The 23393-nt window shown below is 40.6% G+C and overlaps 15 non-coding genes across 15 annotated transcripts; all 15 read right to left on the bottom strand.

The window, feature by feature from the left end:
• Positions 1–780: 780 nt before the first annotated feature.
• On the bottom strand, positions 781–853 carry trnar-acg. The gene has a single exon. It is a non-coding gene; the product is annotated as a tRNA-Arg (tRNA).
• Positions 854–3356: 2503 nt separating this feature from the next.
• Positions 3357–3429, bottom strand: trnar-acg. The gene has a single exon. It is a non-coding gene; the product is annotated as a tRNA-Arg (tRNA).
• A 779-nt stretch (positions 3430–4208) lies between these two features.
• trnar-acg lies at positions 4209–4281 on the bottom strand. Its single transcript has one exon. It is a non-coding gene; the product is annotated as a tRNA-Arg (tRNA).
• Positions 4282–6808: 2527 nt separating this feature from the next.
• On the bottom strand, positions 6809–6881 carry trnar-acg. Its single transcript has one exon. It is a non-coding gene; the product is annotated as a tRNA-Arg (tRNA).
• Positions 6882–9413: 2532 nt separating this feature from the next.
• Positions 9414–9486, bottom strand: trnar-acg. Its single transcript has one exon. It is a non-coding gene; the product is annotated as a tRNA-Arg (tRNA).
• A 453-nt stretch (positions 9487–9939) lies between these two features.
• On the bottom strand, positions 9940–10012 carry trnar-acg. The gene has a single exon. It is a non-coding gene; the product is annotated as a tRNA-Arg (tRNA).
• Positions 10013–10596: 584 nt separating this feature from the next.
• Positions 10597–10669, bottom strand: trnah-aug. Its single transcript has one exon. It is a non-coding gene; the product is annotated as a tRNA-His (tRNA).
• A 2545-nt stretch (positions 10670–13214) lies between these two features.
• On the bottom strand, positions 13215–13287 carry trnar-acg. The gene has a single exon. It is a non-coding gene; the product is annotated as a tRNA-Arg (tRNA).
• A 453-nt stretch (positions 13288–13740) lies between these two features.
• trnar-acg lies at positions 13741–13813 on the bottom strand. Its single transcript has one exon. It is a non-coding gene; the product is annotated as a tRNA-Arg (tRNA).
• Positions 13814–14399: 586 nt separating this feature from the next.
• trnah-aug lies at positions 14400–14472 on the bottom strand. Its single transcript has one exon. It is a non-coding gene; the product is annotated as a tRNA-His (tRNA).
• A 2330-nt stretch (positions 14473–16802) lies between these two features.
• On the bottom strand, positions 16803–16874 carry trnae-uuc. The gene has a single exon. It is a non-coding gene; the product is annotated as a tRNA-Glu (tRNA).
• Positions 16875–17085: 211 nt separating this feature from the next.
• On the bottom strand, positions 17086–17158 carry trnar-acg. Its single transcript has one exon. It is a non-coding gene; the product is annotated as a tRNA-Arg (tRNA).
• A 545-nt stretch (positions 17159–17703) lies between these two features.
• trnar-acg lies at positions 17704–17776 on the bottom strand. The gene has a single exon. It is a non-coding gene; the product is annotated as a tRNA-Arg (tRNA).
• Positions 17777–19923: 2147 nt separating this feature from the next.
• On the bottom strand, positions 19924–19996 carry trnar-acg. The gene has a single exon. It is a non-coding gene; the product is annotated as a tRNA-Arg (tRNA).
• Positions 19997–21238: 1242 nt separating this feature from the next.
• On the bottom strand, positions 21239–21311 carry trnar-acg. The gene has a single exon. It is a non-coding gene; the product is annotated as a tRNA-Arg (tRNA).
• Between the last annotated feature and the right edge of the window lie 2082 nt (positions 21312–23393).

Genomic DNA, 23393 nt, shown 5'->3' with positions numbered 1-23393 from the left:
GGCCAGAGATGTTGGGGAATGTCCAGATGAAATCTGTCTAAAATGTGTTTGAAGTGAGAACAGCCAGAAGCACTGAAAGGTATACAGTATCATTCCCAGCTTGATTTCAGTCGATTAAACAAAGTATTGAGCCAGCCAGGAGTCCAACCTAGAATCTTCTTATCCGTATTCAGACACGTTATCCATTGCAACACTGGCCCCACGTCTAAGCTGAAGTCAGGTCACAGCTAGACCAATGTACACAGTCATAGCGTCTGTCAAAAACAAGGTTCCTTGGTTTTCGGTTTCAGATGCATATCTTAATTTGATCCTCCTGTTGTTGCATGAATTTTACTGTAGAGCAAGAAATGCAGCCATGAAGTGTATTCAAAGTTTAAAAAGCCTTGTATAATTTGAATCTACATGACTTTTCCTGTTGCTGAGAGAATATTGTTGTGTTGTGTGAAACTGCTGCATCTGTTGTTACACAAGTGCGTACCACACCAAAAGATATTCTTTCCCATACCGGGAGTTGAACCCGGGGCACTTGGGTGAAAAGCAGGAATCCTAACTGCTAGACCATATGGGAAGAAAGATACTTAAAATACACATCACAGACAAATCTTTAAATGTTGACATTATGCCTGTTGGATTTAAAAGCTACATCTTTTTTTTCTCAGAGATGTTGGGGAATGTCCAGATGAAATCCGTCTAAAATGTGTTTGAAGTGAGAACAGCCAGAAGCACTGAAAGGTATACAGTATCATTCCCAGCTTGATTTAAGTCAATTAAATAAAGTATTGAGCCAGCCAGGAGTCGAACCTAGAATCTTCTGATCCGTAGTCAGACACGTTATCCATTGCGCCACTGGCCCCACGTCTAAGCTGAAGTCAGGTCACAGCTAGACAAGTGTACACAGTCATAGCGTCTCTCAACAACAAGGTTCCTTTTTTTTCTGTTTCAGATGCATATCTTAATTTGATCCTCCTGTTGTTGCATGAATTTTACTGCAGAGCAAGAAATGCGGCCATGAAGTCTATTCAACGTTTAAAAAAATTGTATAATTTGAATCTACATGACATGTCACATTTCATGTTGCTGAGGGAATATTGTTGTGTTGTGAGAAACTGCTGCATCTGTTGTTACACAAGTGGGTACCTAATGACAAGATATCCTTTCCCATACCGGGAGTTGAACCCGGGACACCTGGGTGAAAACCAGGAATCCTAACCGCTAGACCATATGGGAAGACAAAATACTTAAAATACACATCACAGACAAATCTTTAAATGTTGACATTATGCCTGTTTGATTTAAAAGCTACATCTTTTTTTAATACAGTATCATTCCCTGCTTGATTTCAGTCACTTAAACAAAGTATTGAGCCAGCCAGGAGTCGAACCTAGAATCTTCTGATCCGTAGTCAGACACGTTATCCATTCAAATCAAATCTAATCAAATTTTATTTGTCACATACACATGGTTAGCAGATGTTAATGCGAGTGTAGCGAAATGCTTGTGCTTCTAGTTCCGACAATGCAGTGATAACCAACAAGTAATCTAACTAACAATTCCAAAACTACTGTCTTATACACAGTGTAAGGGGATAAGGAACATGTACATAAGGATATATGAATGAGTGATGGTACAGAGCAGCATACAGTAGATGGTATCGAGTACAGTATATACATATGAGATGAGTGTGTAGACAAAGTAAACAAAGTGGCATAGTTAAAGTGGCTAGTGATACATGTGTTACATAAGGATGCAGTCGATGATGTAGAGTACAGTATATACATATGCATATGAGATGAATAATGTAGGGTAAGTAACATTATATAAGGTAGCATTGTTTAAAGTGGCTAGTGATATATTTACATCATTTCCCATCAATTCCCATTATTAAAATGGCTGGAGTTGGGTCAGTGTCAATGACAGTGTGTTGGCAGCAGCCACTCAATGTTAGTGGTGGCTGTTTAACAGTCTGATGGCCTTGAGATAGAAGCTGTTTTTTCAGTCTCTCGGTCCCAGCTTTGATGCACCTGTACTGACCTCGCCTTCTGGATGATAGCGGGGTGAACAGGCATTGGTTCGGGTGGTTGATGTCCTTGATGATCTTTATGGCCTTCCTGTAACAACGGGTGGTGTAGGTGTCCTGGAGGGCAGGTAGTTTGCCCCCGGTGATGCGTTGTGCAGTCCTCACTACCCTCTGGAGAGCCTTACGGTTGAGGGCGGAGCAGTTGCCGTACCAGGCGGTGATACAGCCCGCCAGGATGCTCTCGATTGTGCATCTGTAGAAGTTTGTGAGTGCTTTTGGTGACAAGCCGAATTTCTTCAGCCTCCTGAGGTTGAATAGGCGCTGCTGCGCCTTCTTCACGACGCTGTCAGTGTGAGTGGACCAATTCAGTTTGTCTGTGATGTGTATGCCGAGGAACTTAAAACTAGCTACCCTCTCCACTACTGTTCCATCGATGTGGATAGGGGGTGTTCCCTCTGCTGTTTCCTGAAGTCCACAATCATCTCCTTAGTTTTGTTGACGTTGAGTGTGAGGTTATTTTCCTGACACCACACTCCGAGGGCCCTCACCTCCTCCCTGTAGGCCGTCTCGTCGTTGTTGGTAATCAAGCCTACCACTGTTGTGTCGTCCGCAAACTTGATGATTGAGTTGGAGGCGTGCGTGGCCACGCAGTCGTGGGTGAACAGGGAGTACAGGAGAGGGCTCAGAACGCACCCTTGTGGGGCCCCCGTGTTGAGGATCAGCGGGAGGAGATGTTGTTGCCTACCCTCACTGGCACCACGTCTAAGCTGAAGTCAGGTCACAGCTAGACAAATGTACACAGTCAAAAGCGTCTGTCAACAACAAGGTTCCTTGGTTTTCTGTTTCAGATGCATATCTTAATTTGATCCTCCTGTTGTTGCATGAATTTTACTGCAGAGCAAGAAATGCAACCATGAAGTGTATTTAACGTTTAAAAAGCCTTGTATAATTTGAATCTACATAACATGTCACATTTCCTGAGCGAATATTGTTGTGTTGTGAGAAACTGCTGCATCTGTTGTTACACAAGTGCGTACCTAACGACAAGATATTCTTTCCCATACCGGGAGTTGAACCCAGGCAACCTGGGTGAAAACCAGGAATCCTAACTGCTAGACCATATGGGAAGACACATACTTAAAATACACATCACAGACAAATCTTTAAATGTTGACATTATGCCTGTTGGATTTAAAAGCAACATATTTTTTTTCTCAGAGAGGTTGGGGAATGTCCAGATGAAATCCATCTATAATGTGTTTGAAGTGAGAACAGCCAGAAGCACTGAAAGGTAAACAGTATCATTCCCAGCTTGATTTCAGTCAATTAAGTAAATTATTGAGCCAGCCAGGAGTCGAACCTAGAATCTTCTGATCCGTAGTCAGACACGTTATCCATTGCGCCACTGGCCCCACGTCTAAGCTAAAGTCAGGTCACAGCTAGACCAGTGTACACAGTCATAGCATCTGTCAAAAACAAGGTTCCTTGGTTTTCTGTTTCAGATGCATATGTTAATTTGATCCTCCTGTTGTTGCATGAATTTTACTGCAGAGCAAGAAATGCAGCCATGAAGTGTATTCAACGTTTAAAAAATGTTATATAATATGAATCTACATAACATGTCACATTTCCTGTGGCTGAGTGAATATTGTTGTGTTTTGTGAAAGTACTGCATCTGTTGTTACACAAGTGCGTACCTAATGACAAGTTATTCTTTCCCATACCGGGAGTTGAACCCGGGCCACCTGGGTGAAAACCAGGGATCCTAATCGCTAGACCATATGGGAAGACACATACTTAAAATACACATCACAGACAAATCTTAATTTGATCCTCCTGTTGTTGCATGAATTTTGTGTTGTGTGAAACTGCTGCATCTGTTGTTACACAAGTGGGTACCTAATGACAAGTTATTCTTTCCCATACCAGGAGTTGAACCCGGGCCACCTGGGTGAAAACCAGGAATCCTAAACGCTAGACCATATGGGAAGAAACATACACATCACAGACAAATCTTTAAATGTTGACATCATGTCTGTTGGATTTAAAAGCTACATCTTTTTTTCTCAGAGATGTTGGGGAATGTCCAGATGAAATCCGTCTAAAATGTGTTTAAAGTGAGAACAGCCAGAAGCACTGAAAGGTATACAGTATCATTCCCAGCTTGATTTCAGTAAATTAAATAAAGTATTGAGCCAGCCAGGAGTCGAACCTAGAATCTTCTGATCCGTAGTCAGACACGTTATCCATTGCGCCACTGGCCCCACGTCTAGGCTGAAGTCAGGTCACAGCTAGACCAGTGTACACAGTCATAGCGTCTCTCAACAACAAGGTTCCTTGGTTTTCTGTTTCAGATGCATATCTTAATTTGATCCTCCTGTTGTTGCATGAATTTTACTGCAGAGCAAGAAATGCAACCATTAAGTGAATTCAACGTTTAAAAAGCCTTGTATAATTTGAATCTACATGACATGTCACATTTCCTGTTGCTGAGGGAATATTGTTTTGTGAAACTGCTGCATCTGTTGTTACACAAGTGCGTACCTAACGACAAGTTATTCTTTCTTATACCGGGAGTTGAACCTAGGCCACCTGGGTGAAAACCAGGAATCCTATTCAACGTTTAAAAAGCCTTGTATAATTTGAATCTACATAACTTGTCACATTTCCTGTTGCTGAGGGAATATTGTTGTGTTGTGAGAAACTGCTGCATCTGTTGTTACACAAGTGGGTACCTTACGAAAAGATATTCTTTCCCATACCACCTGGGTGAAAACCAGGAATCCTAACCGCTAGACCATATGGGTAGACAAAAACTTAAAATACACATCACAGACAAATCTTTAAATGTTGACATTATGCCTGTTGGATTTAAAAGCGACATCTTTTTTTCTCAGAGATGTTGGGGAATGTCCAGATGAAATCCGTCTAAAATGTGTTTGAAGTGACAACAGCCAGAAGCACTGAAAGGTATACAGTATCATTCCCAGCTTGATTTCATTCAATTAAACAAAGTATTGAGGCAGCCAGGAGTCAACCTAGAATCTTCTGATCCGTATTCAGACACGTTATCCATTGCGCCACTGGCCCCACGTCTAAGCTGAAGTCAGGTCACAGCTAGACCAGTGTACACAGTCATAGTGTCTCTCAACAACAAGGTTCCTTTTTTTTCTGTTTCAGATGCATATCTTAATTTGATCCTCCTGTTGTTGCATGAATTTTACTGCAGAGCAAGAAATGCAGCCATGAAGTGTATTCAACGTTTAAAAAGCCATGTATAATTTGAATCTACATAACAAGTCACATTTCCTGTTGCTGAGGGAATATTGTTGTGTTGTGAGAAACTGCTGCATCTGTTGTTACACAAGCACGTACCTAACGACAATATATTCTTTCCCATACCGGGAATTGAAACCTGGCCACCTGGGTGAAAACCAGGAATCCTTACCGCTAGACCATATGGGAAGAAACATACTTAAAATACACATCACAGTCAAATCTTTAAATGTTGACATTATGCCTGTTTGATATAAAAGCTACATCTTTTTTAATACAGTATCATTCCCTGCTTGATTTCAGTCAATTAAACAAAGTATTGAGCCAGCCAGGAGTCGAACCTAGAATCTTCTAATCCGTAGTCAAACAAGTTATCCATTGCGCCACTGTCACCACGTCTAAGATGAAGTCAGGTCACAGCTAGACCAGTGTACACAGTCATAGCGTTTCTCAACAACAAGGTTCCTTGGTTTTCTGTTTCAGATGCATATGTTAATTTGATCCTCCTGTTGTTGCATGAATTTTACTGCAGAGCAAGAAATGCAACCATTAAGTGAATTCAACGTTTAAAAAGCCTTGTATAATTTGAATCTACATAACTTGTCACATTTCCTGTTGCTGAGGGAATATTGTTGTGTTGTGAGAAACTGCTGCATCTGTTGTTACACAAGTGGGTACCTAACGAAAATATATTCTTTCCCATACCGTGAGTTGAACCTGGGCCACCTGGGTGAAAACCAGGAATCCTAACCGCTAGACCATATGGGTAGACACATACTTAAAATACACATCACAGACAAATCTTTAAATGTTGATATTATGCCTGTTGGATTCAAAAACGACATCTTTTTTCTCAGAGATGTTGGGGAATGTCCAGATGAAATCTGTCTAAAATGTGTTTGAAGTGAGAACAGCCAGAAGCACTGAAAGGTATACAGTATCATTCCCAGCTTGATTTCAGTCAATTAAATAAAGTATTGAGCAAGCCAGGAGTCAAACCTAGAATCTTCTGATCCGTAGTCAAACACGTTATTCATTACGCCACTGGCCCCAAGTCTAAGCTGAAGTCAGGTCACAGCTAGAACAGTGTACACAGTCATGGCGTCTGTCAACAAAAAGGTTCCTTGGTTTTCTGTTTCAGATGCATATGTTAATTTGATCCTCCTGTTGTTGCATGAATTTTACTGCAGAGCAAGAAATGCAGCCATGAAGTGTATTCAACGTTTAAAAAGCCTTGTATAATTTTAATCTACATAACAAGTCACATTTCCTGTTGCTGAGGGAATATTGTTGTGTTGTGAGAAACTGCTGCATCTGTTGTTACACAAGTGGGTACCTAAAGAAAATATATTCTTTCCCATACCGGGATTTGAACCCGGCCAGAGATGTTGGGGAATGTCCAGATGAAATCTGACACATGAAAATCTAAAATGTGTTTGAAGTGAGAACAGCCAGAAGCACTGAAAGGTATACAGTATCATTCCCAGCTTGATTTCAGTCAATTAAATAAAGTATTGAGCCAGCCAGGAGTCGAACCTAGAATCTTCTGATCCGTAGTCAGACACGTTATCCATTGCGCCACTGGCCCCACGTCTAAGCTGAAGTCAGGTCACAGCTAGAACAGTGTACACAGTCATGGCGTCTGTCAACAAAAAGGTTCCTTGGTTTTCTGTTTCAGATGCATATGTTAATTTGATCCTCCTGTTGTTGCATGAATTTTACTGCAGAGCAAGAAATGCAGCCATGAAGTGTATTCAACGTTTAAAAAGCCTTGTATAATTTTAATCTACATAACAAGTCACATTTCCTGTTGCTGAGGGAATATTGTTGTGTTGTGAGAAACTGCTGCATCTGTTGTTACACAAGTGGGTACCTAAAGAAAATATATTCTTTCCCATACCGGGAGTTGAACCCGGCCAGAGATGTGGGGAATGTCCAGATGAAATCTGTCTAAAATGTGTTTGAAGTGAGAACAGCCAGAAGCACTGAAAGGTATACAGTATCATTCCCAGCTTGATTTCAGTCAATTAAATAAAGTATTGAGCCTGCCAGGAGTCGAACCTAGAATCTTCTGATCCGTAGTCAGAAACATTATCCATTGCGCCACTGGCCACACGTCTAAGCTGAAGTCAGGTCACAGCTAGAACAGTATACACAGTCATGGCGTCTGTCAACAAAAAGGTTCCTTGGTTTTCTGTTTCAGATGCATATGTTAATTTGATCCTCCTGTTGTTGCATGAATTTTACTGCAGAGCAAGAAATGCAGCCATGAAGTGTATTCAACGTTTAAAAAGCCTTGTATAATTTTAATCTACATAACAAGTCACATTTCCTGTTGCTGAGGGAATATTGTTGTGTTGTGAGAAACTGCTGCATCTGTTGTTACACAAGTGGGTACCTAAAGAAAATATATTCTTTCCCATACCGGGAGTTGAACCTACGCCACCTGGGTGAAAACCAGGAATCCTATTCAACGTTTAAAAACCCTTGTATAATTTGAATCTACATAAAATTTAACATTTCCTGTTGCTGAGGGAATACTGTTGTGTTATGTGAAACCACTGCAATTTGATCCTCCTGTTGTTGCATGAATTTTACTGCAGAGCAAGAAATGCAGCCATGAAGTGTATTCAAAGTTTTAAAAGCCTTGTATAATTTGAATCTACATGACTTTTCCTGTTTCTCAGAGAATATTGTTGTGTTGTGAGAAACTGCTGCATCTGTTGTTACACAAGTGGGTACCTAACGAAAATATATTCTTTCCCATACCGGGAGTTGAACCCGGGGCACCTGGGTGAAAACCAGGAATCCTATTCAACGTTTAAAAACCCTTGTATAATTTGAATCTACATAAAATTTAACATTTCCTGTTGCTGAGGGAATACTGTTGTGTTATGAGAAACTGCTGCATCTTTTGTTACACAAGTGAGTACCTAACGACAAGATATTCTTCCCCATACCGGGAGTCGAACCCGGGCCACCTGGGTGAAAACCATGAATCCTAACCACTAGACCATATGGGAAGACACATAATTAAAATACACATCACAGACAAATCTTTAAATGTTGACATTATGCCTGTTGGATTCAAAAGCTACATTTTTTTCTCAGAGGTGATGGGGAATGTCCAGATGAAATCCGTCTAAAATGTGTTTGAAGTGAGAACAGCCAGAAGCACTGAAAGGTATACAGTATCATTCCCAGCTTGATTTCAGTCAATTAAACAAATTATTGAGCAAGCCAGGAGTCGAACCTAGAATCTTCTGATCCGTAGTCAGAAACTTTATCCATAGCACCACTGGCCCTACATCTAAGCTTAAGTCAGGTCACAGCTAGACCAGTGTACACAGTCATAGTGTCTGTCAACAACAAGGTTCCTTGGTTTTCTGTTTCAGATGCATATCTTAATTTGATCCTCCTGTTGTTGCATGAATTTTACTGCAGAGCAAGAAATCCAGCCATGAAGTTTATTCAACGTTTAAAAAGCTTTGTATATACATAACATGTCACATTTCCTGTTGCTGAGAGAATATTGTTTTGTTGTGTGAAACTGCTGAATCTGTTGTTACACAAGTGGGTACCTAACAATAAGATGATCTTTCCCATACCGGGAGTTGAACCCTGGCCACCTGGGTGAAAACCAGGAATCCTAACCGCTAGACCATATGGGAAAACACATACTTACTCCTTGTTTTTGGTTTCAGATGCATGTCTTAATTTGATCCTCCTGTTGTTGCATGAATTTTACTGCAGAGCAAGAAATGCAGCCATGAAGTTTATTCAACGTTTAAAAAGCTTTGTATAATTTGAATCTACATAACATGTACATTTCCTGTTGCTGAGGGAATATTGTTGTGTTGTGAGAAACTGCTGCATCTGTTGTTACACAAGTGCGTACCTAACGACAAGATATTCTTTCCCATCCCGGGAGTTGAACCCTGGCCACCTGGGTGAAAACCAGGAATCTAACCGCTAGACCATATGGGAAGACAAAATACTTAAAATACACATCACAGACAAATCTTTAAATGTTGACATTATGCCTGTTTGATTTAAAAGCTACATCTTTTTTTAATACAGTATCATTCCCTGCTTGATTTCAGTCAATTAAATAAAGTATTGAGCCAGCCAGGAGTCGAACCTAGAATCTTCTGATCCGTAGTCAGACACGTTATCCATTGCGCCACTGGCCCCACGTCTAAGCTGAAGTCAGGTCACAGCTAGAACAGTGTACACAGTCATGGCGTCTGTCAACAAAAAGGTTCCTTGGTTTTCTGTTTCAGATGCATATGTTAATTTGATCCTCCTGTTGTTGCATGAATTTTACTGCAGAGCAAGAAATGCAGCCATGAAGTGTATTCAACGTTTAAAAAGCCTTGTATAATTTTAATCTACATAACAAGTCACATTTCCTGTTGCTGAGGGAATATTGTTGTGTTGTGAGAAACTGCTGCATCTGTTGTTACACAAGTGGGTACCTAAAGAAAATATATTCTTTCCCATACCGGGAGTTGATCCCGGCCAGAGATGTTGGGGAATGTCCAGATGAAATCTGTCTAAAATGTGTTTGAAGTGAGAACAGCCAGAAGCACTGAAAGGTATACAGTATCATTCCCAGCTTGATTTCAGTCAATTAAATAAAGTATTGAGCCAGCCAGGAGTCGAACCTAGAATCTTCTGATCCGTAGTCAGACACGTTATCCATTGCGCCACTGGCCCCACGTCTAAGCTGAAGTCAGGTCACAGCTAGACCAGTGTACACAGTCATAGCGTCTCTCAACAACAAGGTTCCTTGGTTTTCTGTTTCAGATGCATATCTTAATTTGATCCTCCTGTTGTTGCATGAATTTTACTGCAGAGCAAGAAATCCAGCCATGAAGTGTATTCAACGTTTAAAAAGCTTTGTATAATTTGAATCTACATAACAAGTCACATTTCCTGTTGCTGAGGGAATATTGTTGTGTTGTGTGAAACTGCTGCATCTGTTGTTACACAAGTGGGTACCTAACGAAAATATATTCTTTCCCATACCGTGAGTTGAACCCGGGCCACCTGGGTGAAAACCAGGAATCCTAACCGCTAGACCATATGGGTAGACACATACTTAAAATACACATCACAGACAAATCTTTAAATGTTGATATTATGCCTGTTGGATTCAAAAACTACATATTTTTCTCAGAGATGTTGGGGAATGTCCAGATGAAATCTGTCTAAAATGTGTTTGAAGTGAGAACAGCCAGAAGCACTGAAAGGTATACAGTATCATTCCCAGCTTGATTTCAGTCAATTAAATAAAGTATTGAGCCAGCCAGGAGTCGAACCTAGAATCTTCTGATCCATAGTCAGACACATTATCCATTACGCCACTGGCCCCAAGTCTAAGTTGAAGTCAGGTCACAGCTAGAACAGTGTACACAGTCATGGCGTCTGTCAACAAAAAGGTTCCTTGGTTTTCTGTTTCAGATGCATATGTTAATTTGATCCTCCTGTTGTTGCATGAATTTTACTGCAGAGCAAGAAATGCAGCCATGAAGTGTATTCAACGTTTAAAAAGCCTTGTATAATTTTAATCTACATAACAAGTCACATTTCCTGTTGCTGAGGGAATATTGTTGTGTTGTGAGAAACTGCTGCATCTGTTGTTACACAAGTGGGTACCTAAAGAAAATATATTCTTTCCCATACCGGGAGTTGAACCCGGCCAGAGATGTTGGGGAATGTCCAGATGAAATCTGTCTAAAATGTGTTTGAAGTGAGAACAGCCAGAAGCACTGAAAGGTATACAGTATCATTCCCAGCTTGATTTCAGTCAATTAAATAAAGTATTGAGCCTGCCAGGAGTCGAACCTAGAATCTTCTGATCCGTAGTCAGAAACGTTATCCATTGCGCCACTGGCCACACGTCTAAGCTGAAGTCAGGTCACAGCTAGAACAGTGTACACAGTCATGGCGTCTGTCAACAAAAAGGTTCCTTGGTTTTCTGTTTCAGATGCATATGTTAATTTGATCCTCCTGTTGTTGCATGAATTTTACTGCAGAGCAAGAAATGCAGCCATGAAGTGTATTCAACGTTTAAAAAGCCTTGTATAATTTTAATCTACATAACAAGTCACATTTCCTGTTGCTGAGGGAATATTGTTGTGTTGTGAGAAACTGCTGCATCTGTTGTTACACAAGTGGGTACCTAAAGAAAATATATTCTTTCCCATACCGGGAGTTGAACCTACGCCACCTGGGTGAAAACCAGGAATCCTATTCAACGTTTAAAAACCCTTGTATAATTTGAATCTACATAAAATTTAACATTTCCTGTTGCTGAGGGAATACTGTTGTGTTATGTGAAACCACTGCAATTTGATCCTCCTGTTGTTGCATGAATTTTACTGCAGAGCAAGAAATGCAGCCATGAAGTGTAGTGTATTCAATTTAAAGTTTAAAAAGCCTTGTATAATTTGAATCTACATGACTTTTCCTGTTTCTCAGAGAATATTGTTGTGTTGTGAGAAACTGCTGCATCTGTTGTTACACAAGTGGGTACCTAACGAAAATATATTCTTTCCCATACCGGGAGTTGAACCCGGGGCACCTGGGTGAAAACCAGGAATACTATTCAACGTTTAAAAACCCTTGTATAATTTGAATCTACATAAAATTTAACATTTCCTGTTGCTGAGGGAATACTGTTGTGTTGTGAGAAACTGCTGCATCTTTTGTTACACAAGTGAGTACCTAAAGACAAGATATTCTTCCCCATACCGGGAGTCGAACCCCGGCCACCTGGGTGAAAACCATGAATCCTAACCACTAGACCATATGGGAAGACACATAATTAAAATACACATCACAGACAAATCTTTAAATGTTGACATTATGCCTGTTGGATTCAAAAGCTACATTTTTTTCTCAGAGGTGATGGGGAATGTCCAGATGAAATCCGTCTAAAATGTGGTTGAAGTGAGAACAGCCAGAAGCACTGAAAGGTATACAGTATCATTCCCAGCTTGATTTCAGTCAATTAAACAAATTATTGAGCAAGCCAGGAGTCGAACCTAGAATCTTCTGATCCGTAGTCAGACACGTTATCCATAGCACCACTGGCCCTACATCTAAGCTTAAGTCAGGTCACAGCTAGACCAGTGTACACAGTCATAGTGTCTGTCAACAACAAGGTTCCTTGGTTTTCTGTTTCAGATGCATATCTTAATTTGATCCTCCTGTTGTTGCATGAATTTTACTGCAGAGCAAGAAATCCAGCCATGAAGTTTATTCAACGTTTAAAAAGCTTTGTATATACATAACATGTCACATTTCCTGTTGCTGAGAGAATATTGTTTTGTTGTGTGAAACTGCTGAATCTGTTGTTACACAAGTGGGTACCTAACAATAAGATGATCTTTCCCATACCGGGAGTTGAACCCTGGCCACCTGGGTGAAAACCAGGAATCCTAACCGCTAGACCATATGGGAAAACACATACTTACTCCTTGTTTTTTGGTTTCAGATGCATGTCTTAATTTGATCCTCCTGTTGTTGCATGAATTTTACTGCAGAGCAAGAAATGCAGCCATGAAGTTTATTCAACGTTTAAAAAGCTTTGTATAATTTGAATCTACATAACATGTACATTTCCTGTTGCTGAGGGAATATTGTTGTGTTGTGAGAAACTGCTGCATCTGTTGTTACACAAGTGCGTACCTAACGAAAAGATATTCTTTCCCATCCCGGGAGTTGAACCCTGGCCACCTGGGTGAAAACCAGGAATCCTAACCGCTAGACCATATGGGAAGACAAAATACTTAAAATACACATCACAGACAAATCTTTAAATGTTGACATTATGCCTGTTTGATTTAAAAGCTACATCTTTTTTTAATACAGTATCATTCCCTGCTTGATTTCAGTCAATTAAATAAAGTATTGAGCCAGCCAGGAGTCGAACCTAGAATCTTCTGATCCGTAGTCAGACACGTTATCCATTGCGCCACTGGCCCCACGTCTAAGCTGAAGTCAGGTCACAGCTAGAACAGTGTACACAGTCATGGCGTCTGTCAACAAAAAGGTTCCTTGGTTTTCTGTTTCAGATGCATATGTTAATTTGATCCTCCTGTTGTTGCATGAATTTTACTGCAGAGCAAGAAATGCAGCCATGAAGTGTATTCAACGTTTAAAAAGCCTTGTATAATTTTAATCTACATAACAAGTCACATTTCCTGTTGCTGAGGGAATATTGTTGTGTTGTGAGAAACTGCTGCATCTGTTGTTACACAAGTGGGTACCTAAAGAAAATATATTCTTTCCCATACCGGGAGTTGATCCCGGCCAGAGATGTTGGGGAATGTCCAGATGAAATCTGTCTAAAATGTGTTTGAAGTGAGAACAGCCAGAAGCACTGAAAGGTATACAGTATCATTCCCAGCTTGATTTCAGTCAATTAAATAAAGTATTGAGCCAGCCAGGAGTCGAACCTAGAATCTTCTGATCCGTAGTCAGACACGTTATCCATTGCGCCACTGGCCCCACGTCTAAGCTGAAGTCAGGTCACAGCTAGACCAGTGTACACAGTCATAGCGTCTCTCAACAACAAGGTTCCTTGGTTTTCTGTTTCAGATGCATATCTTAATTTGATCCTCCTGTTGTTGCATGAATTTTACTGCAGAGCAAGAAATGCAGCCATGAAGTGTATTCAACGTTTAAAAAGCTTTGTATAATTTGAATCTACATAACAAGTCACATTTCCTGTTGCTGAGGGAATATTGTTGTGTTGTGTGAAACTGCTGCATCTGTTGTTACACAAGTGGGTACCTAACGAAAATATATCCTTTCCCATACCGTGAGTTGAACCCGGGCCACCTGGGTGAAAACCAGGAATCCTAACCGCTAGACCATATGGGTAGACACATACTTAAAATACACATCACAGACAAATCTTTAAATGTTGATATTATGCCTGTTGGATTCAAAAACTACATCTTTTTTTCTCAGAGATGTTGGGGAATGTCCAGATGAAATCTGTCTAAAATGTGTTTGAAGTGAGAACAGCCAGAAGCACTGAAAGGTATACAGTATCATTCCCAGCTTGATTTCAGTCAATTAAATAAAGTATTGAGCCAGCCAGGAGTCGAACCTAGAATCTTCTGATCCATAGTCAGACACATTATCCATTACGCCACTGGCCCCACGTCTAAGTTGAAGTCAGGTCACAGCTAGAACAGTGTACACAGTCATGGCGTCTGTCAACAAAAAGGTTCCTTGGTTTTCTGTTTCAGATGCATATGTTAATTTGATCCTCCTGTTGTTGCATGAATTTTACTGCAGAGCAAGAAATGCAGCCATGAAGTGTATTCAACGTTTAAAAAGCCTTGTATAATTTTAATCTACATAACAAGTCACATTTCCTGTTGCTGAGGGAATATTGTTGTGTTGTGAGAAACTGCTGCATCTGTTGTTACACAAGTGGGTACCTAAAGAAAATATATTCTTTCCCATACCGGGAGTTGAACCCGGCCAGAGATGTTGGGGAATGTCCAGATGAAATCTGTCTAAAATGTGTTTGAAGTGAGAACAGCCAGAAGCACTGAAAGGTATACAGTATCATTCCCAGCTTGATTTCAGTCAATTAAATAAAGTATTGAGCCTGCCAGGAGTCGAACCTAGAATCTTCTGATCCGTAGTCAGAAACGTTATCCATTGCGCCACTGGCCACACGTCTAAGCTGAAGTCAGGTCACAGCTAGAACAGTGTACACAGTCATGGCGTCTGTCAACAAAAAGGTTCCTTGGTTTTCTGTTTCAGATGCATATGTTAATTTGATCCTCCTGTTGTTGCATGAATTTTACTGCAGAGCAAGAAATGCAGCCATGAAGTGTATTCAACGTTTAAAAAGCCTTGTATAATTTTAATCTACATAACAAGTCACATTTCCTGTTGCTGAGGGAATATTGTTGTGTTGTGAGAAACTGCTGCATCTGTTGTTACACAAGTGGGTACCTAAAGAAAATATATTCTTTCCCATACCGGGAGTTGAACCTACGCCACCTGGGTGAAAACCAGGAATCCTATTCAACGTTTAAAAACCCTTGTATAATTTGAATCTACATAAAATTTAACATTTCCTGTTGCTGAGGAATACTGTTGTGTTATGTGAAACCACTGCAATTTGATCCTCCTGTTGTTGCATGAATTTTACTGCAGAGCAAGAAATGCAGCCATGAAGTGTATTCAAAGTTTAAAAAGCCTTGTATAATTTGAATCTACATGACTTTTCCTGTTTCTCAGAGAATATTGTTGTGTTGTGAGAAACTGCTGCATCTGTTGTTACACAAGTGGGTACCTAACGAAAATATATTCTTTCCCATACCGGGAGTTGAACCCGGGGCACCTGGGTGAAAACCAGGAATACTATTCAACGTTTAAAAACCCTTGTATAATTTGAATCTACATAAAATTTAACATTTCCTGTTGCTGAGGGAATACTGTTGTGTTGTGAGAAACTGCTGCATCTTTTGTTACACAAGTGAGTACCTAAAGACAAGATATTCTTCCCCATACCGGGAGTCGAACCCCGGCCACCTGGGGGAAAACCATGAATCCTAACCACTAGACCATATGGGAAGACACATAATTAAAATACACATCACAGACAAATCTTTAAATGTTGACATTATGCCTGTTGGATTCAAAAGCTACATTTTTTTTCTCAGAGGTGATGGGGAATGTCCAGATGAAATCCGTCTAAAATGTGGTTGAAGTGAGAACAGCCAGAAGCACTGAAAGGTATACAGTATCATTCCCAGCTTGATTTCAGTCAATTAAACAAATTATTGAGCAAGCCAGGAGTCGACCTAGAATCTTCTGATCCGTAGTCAGACACGTTATCCATAGCACCACTGGCCCTACATCTAAGCTTAAGTCAAGTCACAGCTAGACCAGTGTACACAGTCATAGTGTCTGTCAACAACAAGGTTCCTTGGTTTTCTGTTTCAGATGCATATCTTAATTTGATCCTCCTGTTGTTGCATGAATTTTACTGCAGAGCAAGAAATCCAGCCATGAAGTGTATTCAACGTTTAAAAAGCTTTGTATATACATAACATGTCACATTTCCTGTTGCTGAGAGAATATTGTTTTGTTGTGTGAAACTGCTGAATCTGTTGTTACACAAGTGGGTACCTAACGATAAGATGATCTTTCCCATACCAGGAGTTGAACCCTGGCCACCTGGGTGAAAACCAGGAATCCTAACCGCTAGACCATATGGGAAAACACATACTTACTCCTTGTTTTTCGGTTTCAGATGCATGTCTTAATTTGATCCTCATGTTGTTGCATGAATTTTACTGCAGAGAAATAAATGCAGCCATGAAGTGTATTCAACGTTTAAAAAGCTTTGTATAATTTGAATCTACATAACAAGTCACTTTTCCTGTTGCTGTGGGAATATTGTTGTGTTGTTAGAAACTGCTGCATCTGTTGTTACACAAGTGGGTACCTAACAAAAATATATTCTTTCCCATACCGGGAGTTGAACCCGGGCCACCTGGGTGAAAACCAGGAATCCTAACCGCTAGACCATATGGGAAGACACATACTTAAAATACACATCACAGACAAATCTTTAAATGTTGACATTATGCCTGGTGGATTTAAAAGCTACATCTTTTTTTCTCAGAGATGTTGGGGAATGTCCAGATGAAATCCGTCTAAAATGTGTTTAAAGTGAGAACAGCCAGAAGCACTGAAAGGTATACAGTATCATTCCCAGCTTGATTTCAGTCAAATAAATAAAGTATTGAGCCAGCCAGGAGTCGAACCTAGAATCTTCTGATCCGTAGTCAGACACGTTATCCATTGCGCCACTGGCCCCACGCCTAAACTGAAGTCAGGTCACAGCTAGACCAGTGTACACAGTCATGGCGTCTGTCAACATCAACGTTCCTTGGTTTTCTGTTTCAGATGCATATCTTAATTTGATCCTCCTGTTGTTGCATGAATTTTACTGCAGAGCAAGAAATGCAGCCATGAAGTGTATTCAACGTTTAAAAAGCTTTGTATAATTTGAATCTACATAACAAGTCACATTTCCTGTTGCTGAGGGAATCTTGTTGTGTTGTGAGAAACTGCTGCATCTGTTGTTACACAAGTGGGTACCTAACGAAAATATATTCTTTCCCATACCGGGAGTTGAACCCAGGCCACCTGGGTGAAAACCAGGAATCCTAACCGCTAGACCATTTTAAATGTTGACATTATGCCTGCTGGATTTAAAAGCTACATCTTTTTTTCTCAGAGATGTTGGGGAATGTCCAGATGAAATCCGTCTAAAATGTGTTTAAAGTGAGAACAGCCAGAAGCACTGAAAGGTATACAGTATCATTCCCAGCTTGATTTCAGTAAATTAAATAAAGTATTGAGCCAGCCAGGAGTCGAACCTAGAATCTTCTGATCCGTAGTCAGACACGTTATCCATTGCGCCACTGGCCCTACGTCTAAGCTCAAGTCAGGTCATAGCTAGACCAGTGTACACAGTCATAGCGTTTCTCAACAACAAGGTTCCTTGGTTTTCTGTTTCAGATGCATATCTTAATTTGATCCTCCTGTTGTTGCATGAATTTTACTGCAGAGCAAGAAATGCAGCCATGAAGTGTATTCAACGTTTAAAAAACGTTATATAATATGAATCTACATAACATGTCACATTTCCTGTTGCTGAGTGAATATTGTTGTGTTGTGTGAAAGTACTGCATCTCTTGTTACACAAGTGCGTACCTAATGACAAGTTATTCTTTCCCATACCGGAAGTTGAACACGGGCCACCTGGGTGAAAACCAGGAATCCTAACCGCTAGACCATATGGGAAGACACATACTTAAAATACACATCACAGACAAATCTTTAAATGTTGACATTATGCCTGTTTGATTTAAAAGCTACATCTTTTTTTAATACAGTATCATTCCCTGCTTGATTTCAGTCAAATAAACAAAGTATTGAGCCAGCCAGGAGTCGACCTAGAATCTTCTGATCCGTATTCAGACACATTATCCATTGCGCCACTGGCCCCACGTCTAAGCTGAAGTCAGGTCACAGCTAGACCAGTGTACACAGTCTTGGCGTCTGTCAACAACAAGGTTCCTTTTTTTTCTGTTTCAGATGCATATCTTCATTTGATCCTCCTGTTGTTGCATGAATTTTACTGCAGAGCAAGAAATGCAGCCATGAAGTGTATTCAACGTTTAAATAAACTTATATAATTTGAATCTACATAACATGTCACATTTCCTGTTGCTGAGTGAATATTGTTGTGTGAAACTGCTGCATCTGTTGTTACACAAGTGGGTACCTAACGAAAAGATATTCTTTCCCATACCTGGAGTTGAACCCAGGCCACCTGGGTGAAAACCAGGAATCTAACTTTTAGACCATATGGGAAGACATATACTTAAAATACACATCACAGACAAATCTTTAAATGTTGACATTATGCCTGTTGGATTCAAAAACTACATCTTTCTTCTCAGAGATGTTGGGGAATGTCCAGATGAAATCCGTCTAAAATGTGTTTGAAGTGAGAACAGCCAGAAGCACTGAAAGTTATACAGTATCATTCCCAGCTTGATTTCAGTCAATTAAATAAAATATTGACCCAGCCAGGAGTCGAACCTAGAATCTTCTGATCTGTAGTCAGACACATTATGCATTGCGCCACTGGCCCCACGTCTAAGCTGAAGTCAGGTCACAGCTAGACCTCATACCGGGAATTGAAACCTGGCCACCTGGGTGAAAACCAGGAATCCTTACCGCTGGACCATATGGGAAGAAACATACTTAAAATATACATCACAGTGAAATCTTTAAATGTTGACATTATGCCTGTATACAGTATCATTCCCAGCTTGATTTCAGTCAATTAAATAAAGTATTGAGCCAGCCAGGAGTCGAACCTAGAATCTTGTGATCCGTAGTCAGACACGTTATCCATTTCGCCACTGGCACCACGTCTAAGCTGACATCAGGTCACAGCTAGACCAGTGTACACAGTCATGGCATCTGTCAATAACAAGGTTCCTTGGTTTTCTGTTTCAGATGCATATCTTAATTTGATCCTCCTGTTGTTGCATGAATTTTACTGCAGAACAAGAAATCCAGCCATGAAGTTTATTCAACTTTTAAAAAGCTTTGTATAATTTGAATATACATAACATGTCACATTTCCTGTTGCTGAGGGAATATTGTTGTGTTGTGTGAAACTGCTGCATCTGTTGTTACACAAATGAGTACCTAATGATAAGATGATCTTTCCCATACAGGGAGTTGAACACAGGCCACCTGGGTGAAAACCAGGAATCCTAAACGCTAGACCATATGGGAAGACAAAAACTTAAAATACACATCACAGACAAATCTTTAAATGTTGACATTATGCCTGTTGGATTTCAAAGCATCATCTTTTTTTCTCAGAGATGTTGGGGAATGTCCAGATGAAATCCATCTAAAATGTGTTTGAAGTGAGAACAATTAGAAGCACTGAAAGGTATACAGTATCATTCCCAGCTTGATTTCAGTCAATTAAATAAACTATTGAGGCAGCCAGGAGTCGAACCTTGATTTCAGTCAATTAAATAAAGTAATGAGCCAGCCAGGAGTCGAACCTAGAATCTTCTGATCCGTAGTCAGACACGTTATCCATTGCGCCACTGGCCCCACGCCTAAACTGAAGTCAGGTCACAGCTAGACCAGTGTACACAGTCATGGCGTCTGTCAACATCAAGGTTCCTTGGTTTTCTGTTTCAGATGCATATCTTAATTTGATCCTCCTGTTGTTGCATGAATTTTACTGCAGAGCAAGAAATGCAGCCATGAAGTATATTCAACGTTTAAAAAGCTTTGTATAATTTGAATCTACATAACAAGTCACATTTCCTGTTGCTGAGGGAATCTTGTTGTGTTGTGAGAAACTGCTGCATCTGTTGTTACACAAGTGGGTACCTAACAAAAATATATTCTTTCCCATACCGGGAGTTGAACCCGGGCCACCTGGGTGAAAACCAGGAATCCTAACCGCTAGAACATATGGGAAGACACACTTAAAATATACATCACAGACAAATCTTTAAATGTTGACATTATGCCTGTTGGATTTAAAAGCGACATCTTTTTTTTCTCAGAGATGTTGGGGAATGTCCAGATGAAATCTGTCTAAAATGTGTTTGAAGTGAGAACAGCGAGAAGCACTGAAAGGTATACAGTATAATTCCCAGCTTGATTTCAGTCGATTAAACAAAGTATTGAGCCAGCCAGGAGTCGAAACTAGAATCTTCTTATCCGTATTCAGACACGTTATCCATTGCGCCACTGGCCCCATGTCTAAGCTTAAGTCAGGTCACAGCTAGACCAGTGTACACAGTCATAGCGTCTGTCAACAACAAGGTTCCTTGGTTTTCTGTTTCAGATGCATATGTTAATTTGATCCTCCTGTTGTTGCATGAATTTTACTGCAGAGCAAGAAATGCAGCCATGAAGTGTATTCAACGTTTAAAAAGCCTTGTATAATTTGAATCTACATAACAAGTCACATTTCCTGTTGCTGAGGGAATATTGTTGTGTTGTGAGAAACTGCTGCATCTGTTGTTACACAAGTGGGTACCTAAAGAAAATATGTTCTTTCCCATACCGGGAGTTGAACACGGCCACCTGGGTGAAAACCAGGAATCATAACCGCTAGACCATATGGGAAGACACATACTTAAAATACACATCACAGACAAATCTTTAAATGTTGACATTATGCCTGTTGGATTTAAAAGCAACATCTCTTTTCTCAGAGATGTTGGGGAATGTCCAGATGAAATCTGTCTAAAATGTGTTTGAAGTGAGAACAGCCAGAAGCACTGAAAGGTATACAGTATCATTCCCAGCTTGATTTCAGTCAATTAAATAAAGTATTGAGCCAGCCAGGAGTCGAACCTAGAATCTTCTGATCCGTAGTCAGACACGTTATCCATTGCGCCACTGGCCCCACGTCTAAGCTGAAGTCAGGTCACAGCTAGAACAGTGTACACAGTCATGGCGTCTGTCAACAAAAAGGTTCCTTGGTTTTCTGTTTCAGATGCATATGTTAATTTGATCCTCCTGTTGTTGCATGAATTTTACTGCAGAGCAAGAAATGCAGCCATGAAGTGTATTCAACGTTTAAAAAGCCTTGTATAATTTTAATCTACATAACAAGTCACATTTCCTGTTGCTGAGGGAATATTGTTGTGTTGTGAGAAACTGCTGCATCTGTTGTTACACAAGTGGGTACCTAATGACAAGATATTCTTTCCCATACCGGGAGTTGAACCCAGGCCACCTGGGTGAAAACCAGGAATCCTAACCGCTAGACCATATGGGAAGACAAAATACTTAAAATACACATCACAGACAAATCTTTAAATGTTGACATTATGCCTGTTTGATTTAAAAGCTACATCTTTTTTTAATACAGTATCATTCCCTGCTTGATTTCAGTCAATTAAACAAAGTATTGAGCCAGCCAGGAGTCGAACCTAGAATCTTCTGATCCGTAGTCAGACACGTTATCCATTCAAATCAAATCAAATCAAATTGTATTTGTCACATACACATGGTTAGCAGATGTTAATGCGAGTGTAGCGAAATGCTTGTGCTTCTAGTTCCGACAATGCAGTGATAACCAACAAGTAATCTAACTAACAATTCCAAAACTACTGTCTTATACACAGTGTAAGGGGATAAGGAACATGTACATAAGGATATACTGAATGAGTGATGGTACAGAGCAGCATACAGTAGATGGTATCAGTACAGTATATACATATGAGATGAGTGTGTAGACAAAGTAAACAAAGTGGCATAGTTAAAGTGGCTAGTGATACATGTGTTACATAAGGATGCAGTCGATGATGTAGAGTACAGTATATACAATGCATATGAGATGAATAATGTAGGGTAAGTAACATTATATAAGGTAGCATTGTTTAAAGTGGCTAGTGATATATTTACATCATTTCCCATCAATTCCCATTATTAAAATGGCTGGAGTTGGGTCAGTGTCAATGACAGTGTGTTGGCAGCAGCCACTCAATGTTAGTGGTGGCTGTTTAACAGTCTGATGGCCTTGAGATAGAAGCTGTTTTTCAGTCTCTCGGTCCCAGCTTTGATGCACCTGTACTGACCTCGCCTTCTGGATGATAGCGGGGTGAACAGGCAGTGGTTCGGGTGGTTGATGTCCTTGATGATCTTTATGGCCTTCCTGTAACAACGGGTGGTGTAGGTGTCCTGGAGGGCAGGTAGTTTGCCCCCGGTGATGCGTTGTGCAGTCCTCACTACCCTCTGGAGAGCCTTACGGTTGAGGGCGGAGTAGTTGCCGTACCAGGCGGTGATACAGCCCGCCAGGATGCTCTCGATTGTGCATCTGTAGAAGTTTGTGAGTGCTTTTGGTGACAAGCTGAATTTCTTCAGCCTCCTGAGGTTGAATAGGCGCTGCTGCGCCTTCTTCACGACGCTGTCAGTGTGAGTGGACCAATTCAGTTTGTCTGTGATGTGTATGCCGAGGAACTTAAAACTAGCTACCCTCTCCACTACTGTTCCATCGATGTGGATAGGGGGTGTTCCCTCTGCTGTTTCCTGAAGTCCACAATCATCTCCTTAGTTTTGTTGACGTTGAGTGTGAGGTTATTTTCCTGACACCACACTCCGAGGGCCCTCACCTCCTCCCTGAGGCCGTCTCGTGTTGTTGGTAATCAAGCCTACCACTGTTGTGTCGTCAAACTTGATGATTGAGTTGGAGGCGTGCGTGGCCACGCAGTCGTGGGTGAACAGGGAGTACAGGAGAGGGCTCAGAACGCACCCTTGTGGGGCCCCGTGTTGAGGATCAGCGGGGAGGAGATGTTGTTGCCTACCCTCACTGGCACCACGTCTAAGCTGAAGTCAGGTCACAGCTAGACAAATGTACACAGTCATAGCGTCTGTCAACAACAAGGTTCCTTGGTTTTCTGTTTCAGATGCATATCTTAATTTGATCCTCCTGTTGTTGCATGAATTTTACTGCAGAGCAAGAAATGCAACCATGAAGTGTATT

This window comes from Oncorhynchus gorbuscha, unplaced genomic scaffold, assembly GCF_021184085.1.
Source record: "Oncorhynchus gorbuscha isolate QuinsamMale2020 ecotype Even-year unplaced genomic scaffold, OgorEven_v1.0 Un_scaffold_1253, whole genome shotgun sequence".
Lineage (NCBI taxonomy): Eukaryota > Metazoa > Chordata > Actinopteri > Salmoniformes > Salmonidae > Oncorhynchus > Oncorhynchus gorbuscha.
The sequence above is the reverse complement of the archived record's forward strand: the minus strand, read 5'-3'. Positions and strand labels throughout refer to the sequence as shown.